This window comes from Pleurodeles waltl, chromosome 11 (genome assembly GCF_031143425.1).
Source record: "Pleurodeles waltl isolate 20211129_DDA chromosome 11, aPleWal1.hap1.20221129, whole genome shotgun sequence".
NCBI lineage: Eukaryota > Metazoa > Chordata > Amphibia > Caudata > Salamandridae > Pleurodeles > Pleurodeles waltl.
The window spans coordinates 336,115,921-336,128,760 of NC_090450.1; the positions used below are offsets into that span (position 1 = coordinate 336,115,921).

At 41.7% G+C, this 12,840-nt stretch overlaps 1 protein-coding gene across 3 annotated transcripts in view; it reads right to left on the reverse strand.

The window, feature by feature from the left end:
* D2HGDH (D-2-hydroxyglutarate dehydrogenase) overlaps positions 1 to 12,840 on the reverse strand; it is a 914,182-nt gene that overhangs the window by 882,239 nt on the left and 19,103 nt on the right. Inside the window, exon 1 of one of the 3 annotated variants that reach the window (XM_069213620.1) lies at positions 9,559 to 9,613. The exons of the other annotated variants lie outside the window; for them this stretch is intronic. The gene's annotated coding sequence lies outside the window, so the exon portion shown is untranslated. Of the gene's footprint in view, positions 1 to 9,558; positions 9,614 to 12,840 lie in introns of those variants that run through there. 3 annotated transcript variants of the gene reach the window in all.

Sequence of the window (12,840 nt, forward strand, 5' to 3'; positions counted from 1 at the left end):
CCCTACACTCTATCCTGCAGTGCACAACCTTCTGAGTTGTCCTCCAGCGTCGTGGGACTCCCTTTTGTGACTTTGCATGGACTCCGGTTCACTCTTCTTCCAAGTGCCTGTTCCGGTACTTCTGCGGGTGCTGCCTGCTTCTGTGAGGGCTCCCTGACTTGCTGGGCGTCCCCTCTGTCTCCTCATCCACGTGGAAACATCCTGGTCCCTTCTGGGCCACAGCAGCATCCAAAAACCCTAACCGTGACCCTTGCAGCTAGCAAGGCTTGTTTGCGGTCTTTCTGCGTGGGAACACCTCTGCAAGCTTCTCCACCACGTGGGACATCCATACTCCAAAGGGGAAGTTCCTAGTCCTCTTCGTTCTTGCAAAACACAAAGCTTCTTCCATCCGGTGGCAGCTTCCTTGCACCCTCAGCTGGTATTTCCTGGGCTCCTGCCCACTCTCGACACTGTCGCGACTCTTGGACTTGGTCCCCTTGTCTTACAGGTACTCAGGTCCGGAAATCCACTGTTGTTGCATTGCTGGTGTTGGTTTTCCTTGCAGAATCCCCCTATCACGACTTCTGTGCTCTCTGGGGGTTGTAGGTGCACTTTACACCTACCTTACAGGGTCTTGGGGTGGGCTATTTTTCTAACCCTCACTGTTTTCTTACAGTCCCAGCGACCCTCTACAAGCTCACGGGTTTGGGGTCCATTCGTGGTTCGCATTCCACTTTTGGAGTATATGGTTTGTGTTGCCCCTATACCTATGTGCTCCTATTGCAATCTATTGTAACTTTACACTGCTTGCATTACTTCCTTTTGCTATTACTGCATAATTTTGGTATTGTGTACATATATCTTGTGTATATTTGTCATCCTCATACTGAGGGTACTCACTGAGATACTTTTGGCATATTGTCATAAAAATAAAGTACCTTTATTTTTAGTATATCTGTGTATTGTGTTTTCTTATGATATTGTACATATGACACCAGTGGTATAGTAGGAGCTTTACATGTCTCCTAGTTCAGCCTAAGCTGCTTTGCCATAGCTACCTTCTATCAGCCTTAGCTGCTAGAAACACCTCTTCTACACTAATAAGGGATAACTGGACATGGCACAAGGTGTAAGTACCTCTGGTACCCACTACAAGCCAGGCCAGCCTCCTACAAGGAGTCTTCTTCATTATACCTGGAAACCAGTTAGTCCTAGAATTTGCATGTATCATGAACATCAGTTCTGTACCCCTGTTGTGTGCTCCACTCACTTTCGGTACTACAAAGTCCGTCAACACTCTGGTCCTGTTCCTTTGTGTTTGTCAACTCTTCAGTCCTCTAGATTAACAGTTCTTGAGGGCCATTGTTAAGAGAGGGTATTAGTGTGGGTCATGTGGCCATGCTGTGACGCACCAAGCACCACCTATAAGTTTGTAAACATACATGGGTGTGGAATTCCTATAGCCTGATGCCCAGGACATATTGTTTGGGAAACAGGTTTTCAGGTTCATTTTGTACTTCGGACAATGAGGCCCAACTACCTGCAGCACAAATCCTTTGGCTGTCAATTTCCAGTACCAGATTATGGAGCAGGCAAGGGATCTGTCTGCAGCTGAGGTAATATTTGTGTCCATATGTTAATGCTGTTTGAAATTATATTTATGTTTTATTAATGCAAAGCCTTTAATATTAGGGTGAGTGCTCTAAATAAATGTAAGTTCAAACTGCACTACAGACAGTGGTTCCACAAACAAAAACAAACAAAAAAAAATAGGTACACTTTTACAGAGTTAACAATATGAGGCTACGTATAATGCTCACAGAATGTTCAGATTAGAAGCAGATAGTTGCAGAAGCCTGAAAGCAAGACTGACAATTCTTTGCTTTCAAAATAAAATGTTAAAAAAAAAATGCAGCTATGAAAAAAAAAACATTTTGACGTTTGGTGCTCATTCGGCCAGAAGTGTGATGTATTCTAAGGTCTACACGTTAGATGTTAAATTGGAACAATAGATGGGTGTTCTGAGTCCATATAAAAAAATGTTAGTTCAAGCCAGTCTCTCAATTGGCTTCTGTGGCGGTATGCTGTGAACCTGCATAATCAAGCTTTCGGTCCTGATATAACATAAATATCCTAGCTAACACATAGGAAAATGTGAATGCCATTAAAGAAAGAGAGGTGATGGTTATCCCACCCTTTTCTCTGCAGAGTCCCACCTGTTTTGGAAAGTTCAAGATTGACGTCAGCATAAGTATTTTTTCGTGTTTATCAGTTTAATAAAAATTGTGTTACAATTCTAGTCCATATAGCTAGGCTATGAGGCTTGTATACAAGACGTTGCCATCAGCGGATGGTAGGTTAACCTGTCTTCTGTTTTTTCATCTAACAAGGACAAACAAAGAGGTGCGTAAAGATCCTGAGAAAGGAATCTTGACACTACTATTTGCACACAAAAAAAGAGAACAAACCTTGGATGATGATATGTTATATACGGTTATGAACGATATAATTGTTTGGATTGGTCACATGTTTGTGGTTTTAGATTGTAGTCAGGGGAGTTGTAGATTTGTATTATGGCTGCTATGAGAAAAGTAAAGAGAGTATAAGCATAATCTTCGCCTCCGTGTCCTTATTAGAAGTGACATTTTCCCTCACATTAGTGAGGACATTTTTCATACCCTTTATCAAAGCCACCCCACACTATAATCTCCAGGTCTACCTCCATTTCATATAGCAGTGACACGCCTTAACAATATCGCTGTCCACTGTGGAATATTATGGAGAAAAATGTCCTACGTTTTGCTTGTTGCCCTAATTTGGCAACCATGGATAGAAACTTGCAGTCTGTCTAATTGGATACCTGTTGCAAAGTCTTACTCGGTCCCAGCTGAACCATGTCTGTCGCAAAGCTCTGACTATCCTACCTGAACAGAATAACTTTTTTTGATATTAGATTTTAAGTTGCTCTCAGTCTTTACATATATGTGACTTTTTCCCACTTGACAATGGGAACTACCTTACAGTCCCTTGCTCTGGAGGGAGCAGACTGGGCACCCTGTACTGCAGTTTTTTATTAAATATTGCCATTTTATGACAACCTCTTCCGGGTCAGCCCTCGGCAGGATCCTTCTCCACACCAAGTCTGGTGTGGGTTTGGCACAAGTGAACGAGGTTAGTGGTTCGAGGTAGGACCTCTGTTGTAACACAAATCTTAGTCTATGGTTTTCCCTAAATTTCTCCACCAGAGCCCTAACTGACCCTGCGCAGTCAGTAATGGTCAGGGCCACGAGAATTATGTGATTCTGTAGCTGTGGTGTTTTCCGCATAACTATTAAGTTGCTGGGTTTGCCACTTAATCCATTAACTGCTGCACAATATGCAGATTTTAACAAAAAAATGCTTCTTGTTCAATTAGATCATAAGATACTAAAACCGTGGTTACAAGTGCTCCCGGGCAACAGTGGGCCCTTAATAAATATACTGATCATCTTTGGGCTGTTTATTACTTTATTTTGTTGTTAAACTACTGATAATGAGGTCAAGTTTTTGCCAAGACGGTGTCATCATGTGTAAAAAATGCAAAATAATGAAGCAATGATATCACAAAATGTGCTGCATTAGGCTACATAATTTGCCTTTGTTATGTTATGCTATTGGAACTTGTTATAGCGCTGCGACTCACACCTGTATGTGTACCTCAGCGCTTCACTAACACAGGACCAAAAGACTAGTTAGAACAGCCAAATCTTCAAAAGTTTTTTTTGTAATTTAACAAAATCTGTACATAAGTGATCTAGAAGAGTAAGTTTGTTCCAATGAAAAAGGGAAAGGTACGAAAAGAACTTGCCACCAAATCTTGAAGTGTGGATGCAGGGAATATTATGCAAAGCCTTGTCCTTGGATCTGAGGTGTCTGATAGGACAGGGATAGCTAAGCTTTCTATGAAGATTCGGTGGGCCTTTACTCGTCAGAGACTTGTGCATGAGACAACATAGCTTAAAACGGATGGTTTCCTGCCCAGCAGCCTGTGCAAGGCTCTTAAGATGGGGCGAAGGAAGCGTCCGTAAGAAGGTTGCATACCAGTTGCGTGGCCGTGTCCTGCACCACCTGTAACTTAAACAGCAGCAAATCGTTAACTGCTACTTGCAGGGCGCTGCTGTACTCCTTGCGGCTCATAATTAGAGTTGTACTAGGTTTCCCCTACAGAATAAAATAAGCTATGGGAACGCTTTCTTAAACAAGCCTATGGTAGTACAGCTGATGCCTAAGCTGGATGTAACATGATCTTTCAGACAGAGTCTCATCTAGGCTGATGCCGAGATTTTTTACTGTCTGCCAAGGAATAGGGGCAGAACCTACTTCGTATGTGCATCAAGCAGAGGACCACAGCTGCTGTGCTTTTCCTAACAGCAATATCTTGGTTTTACCATCATTCACTTGCAGGCAATTGCTCGCCATCGAGGCAGCTATTTTCCTCATGCAGTCCGTGAATATTAGTTTGCCCCATCAAGACCATGGCCAAACGAGATGACTAATTGGGTATCATCAGCATAGGATAGTATCTCAAAGCTGGATGGTTTAACAATCTGCACGAGGAGGGCCACATAGATGTTAAATAAGCCACTCAAAGAGGAGCCCTGAGGGACCCCCTTATTGATAAGCATGGCATGAGAATTCAAAAACAGTCTAGAAAGATTGTCTGAGTCCAGTTTCCAAGTAATCCATGAACCATTGTAAGGTTTTTCCATAACTGGCTACGTCATAAAACCTATGAATCAGTATAGTATGGGAGACAGCAATGGGTTGATAATTGGAAAAGTTCCTTTTGTCAGCAATAGTTTTTTTTTTTTTTTTTTTTTTTTTTTTTAGCATCGGGGAAACCTGTGCGGCTTTCCAAGCAAATAGGATTTTGGTAACATCCAAGGAAAAATTAAAATTGGGACATAATCGAAGGTGTTAGCATGGTAGATAAACTGGATGTTATGGGAGGAGGGCAAGGGTCAGACTGGGAGCCAGATTTGGCTTTTTCTAACAGACCATGCACTTGAACTTGAGGAAAGGCTTCAAACCTCTCCAAGTGGACCGTGACATTAGAAGGAGGTGAGCTGTAAATGTAAGATCGTCTAGCTACCTGGGAAGATTAGGAAGGTTCTGATACATTTTATTTTCTCCTTGAAGAAGATGGCAAGGGATGACAGAAGTACAAGCGTGAGGTTTCATAAATTCATAAGTGCTCTGAATAGTTCTTCAGCCAAGTTACCTTCCTGATTGATTTTATTAAATATATGGTTGTTACGTGCCTCTCAAATTTTCCTGTGGTAGCTGGCGAGCTTAGCTTTATAGGCATTTTTGTCCAAAGTGGTTTTAGTCTGGCACCATCTTCTTTCTAGTCTTATATATGCGGCTCTGTGAATTCTTAGCTCTGTCGAATATCATGGGGCGTGATGTCTAGTGGGACTGGATGTGGGGCAACCCTGTTGAGTGCTAGAGAAAGAATGCTATAGGAATCAGCCTGAACCGAAATAATATCACTACTGTGAGTGGTCTCCAAGAATTGGAAAATAGTTGAGAAAGAGGCCAGCAAGACTGGTTTCCATTGTCTCACGGCTCTTCTGCTAACTCTTGTAGGCTTATCGGTCGCCCAGCCCATGGGATATGAAAACTAATCAGATGATGGTCAGTCCATGTAAAGGGCATTGGAGAGTCACTCACAAAAGATAGCGAGTAAGTGAATATTAGGTCTAAGTTGTTTCCTGCCATATGGACCAACCACTTTCTGATGGAGACCTAGCATTTTCATATCTGTCAGGAGCTGGCTACCCCTGACTTCGAGGTATCTTCTCATTGGAAGTTAAAATCACCCAAAAGAAGAAAGTTGTTAGCTGCCAATACATGTGTAGCAAGCTGTTCTCATAACAGGTGATTAAACTATTTTGCCAATAAATGAGAGCGCCCTTCCAACGGTCTTATACAGAAAGCTAAATTTAAAAAATACATAATGCCACCCAGTCAGATAAAAAGGTGTCAATAAGTGGTATGTTAAATGTGTACCGCAAAGAAATGGCCACCCCCAACTCCCCCGTCTGGCTTCTCTATCTAGTCTTACCAATTGATAGCTATTGGAATGTAAGAAACAGCTTGGTAATTTAGCCAGGTGTCAGTGAAGAAACAAAGATCCGGTGAAAGAGAAGAAATAAGGTGCCAGAGTTCCATGGCGTGTTTAGTCATGGACCTGATTTCACAATAAAGGCCTTTAATCCGCTGGGAGTAGCTTGAGGGTGTGAAACAGGGAACACTTCAGGAAGGACAAGGATGCAAGTCGACTTACAAACAGGTGACCATGTAGGAGCAGCCAGCTCCCTCTACAACCTTGTACACAGGAGAGATGTAGGTACAAGAAAACCTGCACAAAAAAGTATGAAACTGGGCCTTCAAGGTAAGGTAGGAGGGGGCAAGGGCAACATATAGCCTACCTATCAAGGCTTACTGACCAGACTTTGATTTGATGTAATTCCATAGCGGAATAGCACAGCCAGAGCTGCTGACTTTGGAGCTGGGGAACCAGGGGCCAGATGTATCATTAATTCCAATATTGATTACCAACCTGAGTTATTTTGCAAATCGCAATTAAGTAATCGCTATTGGAATGTATGAAACTCTACTTGTTTCATATAGCATTTCACAAGGGCTCGCAAATGGACCTACCTCATTAATATTAATGAGGTGGGTCGCAATTTGCGACCCATTCCGAATGGCTACAATCACAGGGATGGGGGCCTGCTGGGCTCAGCAAGCCACCATGTCTGTGATTGCTTTTCAATAAAGCAATTTTTTTTTCCTTTATGTTTTTTAAAATGCAGCCTATTTTTCTTAAAGGAAAACAGGATGCGTTTAAAAAGGAAAAATGAAAAGTTTTCTTTTCATTTTTTAAGAGTAGGCAGTGGTCCGTGTGACCACTGTCAGCTCTTAAACAATGTTTAAGCATGCATTCACAAAGGGGAAGGGGTCCCTTATGGACCCCTTCCCCTTTGCGAATGGGTTAGAACCAAAATGAAATTGGTGTTAAATGCGATTGTTTTGCTACCGCATTCTCGGTCACAAAACAATCAAACATACCTCTGCGATTCGGTATTAGGAAGGGACACCCTAGACACGCCCCTTCCTAATACCAAATGGGTATGTAGTCGTAAATCCAATTTGCAATTTGTTAACAAGTTACTGAATCGCAAAGTGGACTTGATACATTCCAAAATGCAATGTTTGATCCATCTGGGCCTAGGTTAGAGTATAGGCGTAGACTCAACATCTTGTGATTCTGGACAAATCACTTAGGCCCTCATTATGTCCCTGGCGGACGGCGGTATTTTGGAGAAAGTTACTGCCAACAGGCTGGCGGTACCTTTCCCCAAAATATGACATTGCCAGTTTGGCTCAAGCCAAACCGCCAATGTACCACTCAGTCCGCCAGGGCGGTAACAGCCGCCGGGCTGGAGACTTCAGTCTCCAGCCATGCGGCCATCACTGTCCCACCCACAGGATAATGACCCCGCTTATCGCCATGGTTTTTGTGGCAATCTTACGGCCACGAAAACCATGGCGGTAGGCACTACCACTGCCAGGGAATTCCTTCTCTGACACTGATAGGGGTCTCCCCCGCCCCCCTCCCCTGAGTCCTCCCCCTCCTGAACCCTCCCCGACATATACGCACATTCATGCACCAACAAACACACGCATACACACACTCATACCCACATTCACCCACGCATGCACACATTCATTCACACACACACATCAACACACACTGACATGCATTCTAGCACACATGCATTCACACCACACAACATACATGCACTCTCACACCCATTCATGCACACACGCATTCCAAACGCCACACACCCGCATGCACGCACACAATCACATACACACACACACCCAACAACCCCCACCCCTCTCCCCTGTCGGAGCACCCGACTTATCAGCTTGAAGGGGGTGCTCCGGCAGGAGACGGGACGTGGTGCTGCTGCTGGCAGCAGCGGCACCTTACTGCCGTCTGCCGCCATGACCGTAGCCGGAATTCCGCCAGCCTTCTGGCGGAATTCCGGCTACGGTCATAATATGGTGGACAGTAGGTAGCTGAGGCAACGGTGTTTTGGTGGCCGTCGCCATGGCGGTAGGCAGTCATTACAGCCAATGTCTTAATGAGGGCCTTAACCTCCCTGCGCCTACCAAAAATAAATGTGTCCTTGTGTAATGTAATTGGTGCTCATGTAAAGTGCTCCAAACCTTTGGGTCGAATTTGCGCTAAATAAAACAGCAAATAATATATAATAATAAATAACTGAGCTAGCTGGCTGGAGCAGCCGAGATCCTGGCGCCTAGCGACGTTCTTTTGTGGACTGGCTCAGGTGGGCTTGCTTGCCTTTGGTGCAGTCGCTACATGTGTCCACACTCACATCGGGCCTACACCGGCACCCACCAACTATGGCCTCACAGACTAGCCTGTTAACCGCCTGAGACCGCAGTTAGGTCCTCAACCAGGAACTGAAGGAAGAAGTAAAAACTCTCTCCTATACAATCAGTAAGTACTGTGGCGGACTGAAGAGCAGAGCAAATGAAATGGAGCCCACAAAAGAATAAATTGTCTAATATAGAATCTCTTCAAATAGGGCAGCATAGTGAATAATGACAAGGGAAGTTAAAAATAAGGCTCAAGGTCAATGTATGCTAAGTAAATTCTGTCAATAATAACACAAATTGTGAAGAACACAATGTTAAATGCGCAACGATCAGGTCTGGCTGCTTGCCTGTGTTAGATGCACGTCTGCGCTTGCATCAGGCCTAAATAGGCGTCCATCAAACTATGGCCCGAGAGTCTAGACTGCTAACCACCCAAGGTAGCAGATAGACAGTCAACCAGGAAGTGAAGGCAGGAGTAAAAGCTTTCTCTTCACAATCCATAAGTACAGTGGCGGTGACTATTGCATAATTTAGTCAACCTTGCTGCATAACATGGTCCTCCCCAATGAGTATCTGCACTTTCATATTTGTATTTTAAAGCACTATATATATATGTCAAACAAAAAGTTTTTGCAGCGCACTCCGTTAAAGAGAATCTTCTTATTTTATTGATGCAGTGAACAAAACAAAACGCATTTCGACTAAGCAGTCTTCATCACGGTTTAAAAGTCCTTTCTTTGTGTTGTTATTTATACTCTCAGAATTAGTTAGCTTTTACAATGCATTCTGGATATTGCAGTTCATTATTTTTCCAAATACAACATTACTTTTTTTCTCCATATACCTTTTCATAATAATTGCAAAATATACCAAGATTCTTATTATACTTCAATACAATTACCCTATAAATTATCCACATTATTTTACAGAAAAATAAACAACTCACTAAGACAGGAAATCTATTTATAACAAATAAACAGTCAATTTCCTTAAAGATGGAGAATCCATTCTTATATAATAATATATATTGATATATCAAGGTTCTCCAACTCCAAGCTAAGTTAGCTATTACATATCAAAGCTGACAGTCAAAAAAATATATATGTATCGTCAGTCACTTACACGAGTCCATTATGACCCTAACATTCCATATCTATCTCCAGGATACAACATAACCCTTTTCTTCACCCTTAAAACAAAAGAATGTAATAAACATTGAAGTACTATAGAATTGTGTTTAAAAGGTAACCTAAATTTAGACTAAAGGAAACAACAGTTAGGGACAAAATAATGTTCAAAGCTATGGGTACTTCAAAGACGAGAACCTCCAACAATATGATATCGCTACATAGCATAGTAATTTAAGTAACTTGGCAACTTCCTCGCTCTTGACGGTCTTTGATCCATATAGGGCTTTAAGTCATCTCTTGTAATCTTACTTCTAATGTCATTTTCCTCCAATTCGTTGTTTTCCTCTTCGTTTCTTTGAACAGGTCTATCTAACAATTCTTGATCATGAACTAAAATATAACCTCTACACATGTCTTTATAGGCATCTTTACCATCTCTCCTCCCTTGTTCAGTGTTGATTGGACCAAATGTTTCCACTCTGCGCAAATTCCACTTCTGACCATTGGTTAAGACTACATGCCAATTATGTACCTCTTTAACTTGAAACGGTCCAGAAAACTTAATCAAACCACCTCTAAAGCGTCCGGTCTTTATTTTGACCCAATCCCCGGGATTTATTTTCCCTTTGTTCTTGTTTACTTTCATAGGTTTACTATCATGATCTCTACCCTCGATTAAATTTCTTGTCCACGACATTGTCAACTTGGAAATTGGTTTCCTTCCTCTCATCACGAAAAATGGCACTTTCTTTGTTATAGTATTTTCTATAGTGCGATAGGCCCACAATAAATCATAAATTGCATCTTCAACATCAATATCATTAGCCAAGGCTAATTGTATAGCTCCATTTACTATACGATTAGCCCTCTCTACAATGCCATTGGTTTGTGGATTATACAGTGCCGTACATAAGTGATGAATGCCACAATCATTCAAAAAGGGTTTTATTTCTTGAGACTTTAACTGTGTGCCATTGTCGGTCACGAGTACAACAGTATACCCTTTGTCTCTAAAAACATTACGTAAGACCTGTCTGGTCATTGTTGTAGTAACTTCAGGAATTAATTTCACTGTCAACCACCTAGAATGAACATCAATCTATACCAAACCAAATCTTTTGTCATGCCTGAGCCCCGCCATGGGACCAATAAAGTCAAGGCAAACAGTATGCCATTTCTGACCTGGGTCATAAATACTGCTTGCAGCATTCTGTGGTCCTACCCTCAATCTCTTCTCACATTCTTTGCATTCTACACACTGTTCAATCTACATTGCCACCTCTTCACCTGGCCACTAAAACTCCATCTGCAGTATTTTTATTTTTTTTAAGGTCTGGCCAAGGTGCCCTTCTTGAGCAATATTAAACAATCTCTTTCGTAGAGCAATGGGTGGAACAATCTTTTCACTGCGCATTATAATCTGCCCTGCTACTACGGACATTTTGTCGAACACTTTGTTAAAAGACCGGAGAGCACCTGGTAAAGTACTTTCTCTCCTTGGCCCCTTTTCTATCAAAACCTGTACTTCCTTTAAAACATTATCCTCTTCCATAGGACGGGACCATTCTGATTTATCAATAGCACCTCGACTCCAAGAGATTACATCCTGGACACTGGCCACAGCTTCTTCATCTTTCAGCCTTATTTACACTTTTCTCCTCTACTTTTTCCCAATCTAATGGCAGACAACACAATCTGATTGTGTGTTCTTCCATCCTGGAATGTATTCGACTACTAAATTGAACGCTTGTAACTTTGATGCTAATCCCATAAGTCTTGCAGAACCTTTGCCTGCACCCCCAGGAGACAAAATCTTTACCAAAGGCTTATGAGCAGTATGAAGGATAATCTTATGACCCCACACGTACGTTCTATAATACTTTACGCTCCAAACTGCTGCCAGGGTTTCCTTTTCAATTACAGAGTAATGTCGTTCAGTGGCAAGCGTGACAGTTCTTTCAAAGGAGCCAAACTTCTGAGATAAAACAGCCCCTACACCAACATCAGTAGCATCCACCCTAACAATTATTTCTTTGTTCACATCAAAAGGTGACAATATGCCTGCTTCACATATTACTTTCTTAATATTTTTAAAGCACTTTTGTTGATCTTTACTCCATACATATGCTATACCCCTCCTCATAAGTACTTTGAGGTTCTCAGTTTTACTTGCAAAATTTTCTACAAACTTTAAATAGTATTCAGTCAAACCTAAGAAAGATCTTATCTGATCCTTATTTCGAGGTATTGGTGCTGATCTTTTTGCTTCAAGCAAATCCCTTTTTGGTCTTACCCCTTCAAACGACAAGGTATGCCCTAAATATTCCACATCTGTTACAAGGAAGGAACATTTTTCTCTGCATAAAGTCAACCCTATTTCAGCTAATCTGTTCAAAGCCTCTTTTTAAAGCCCTGTTATGACTACACACACTATCTCCAAATACCAAAATGTCATTTTGAAAAAATATAATGTTCTCTACACCCTTGAACACTTCAATCACCATCCTTTGAAAGACGCTGGCCGATGATGATAATCCAAAAGGCATTCTTGTGAACTGAAAAGTGCCTTCCATGGTAATGAATGCTATCAAGGTTCTAGATGAATCATTAAGACCAATTTGGTGATATGCATGCCGTAAGTCTAATTTGGAAAAATATTTCCCCCCTTTCAACAACAGGATTAATTCATTAATATTTGGTAATGGGAAGGTGTACGCAATTATATTCTGATTTAAACTTCTTAAATCTATACAAAAACGCAACTTGCCATCTGCTTTCTCCGAGATAACAACCGGAGATATCCATGCTGATGTTTCAACTGGTTAAATAATTCCATTCAACAACATCTTGCCCCACATTTTCTTTATCTCACTTCTTGTGTTAATAGGAACCCTTTTAACCTTATGCTGAACAGGTACTGCACCCTGTTTCAACTTTATTTTGTGTACATATCCCTTCAGTTGTCCTAGTTCTTCTCTAAACACTTGGTGAGCCCCTTTCAAAATGTCCTCTATTGATAGCTCCTCCACAAACATAACTTGTTCCACAGTACGAAGATTGATCTTTATGTGAAAATCATACTGGTGAACCCACCCTAAGATTAGTGGCCCCGACTCTGCTACATATACTTTGCCATTTACACATCTATTTTTGAATTGAATAGCTGTATTCATATACCCTAGAATGTTTATCTGTTCTCCTTGATAACCTCCTGGGTTGATATCTCTGGGTAACAATCTTACATTAGGCCACACTCTCTTAAACATATTCTTAG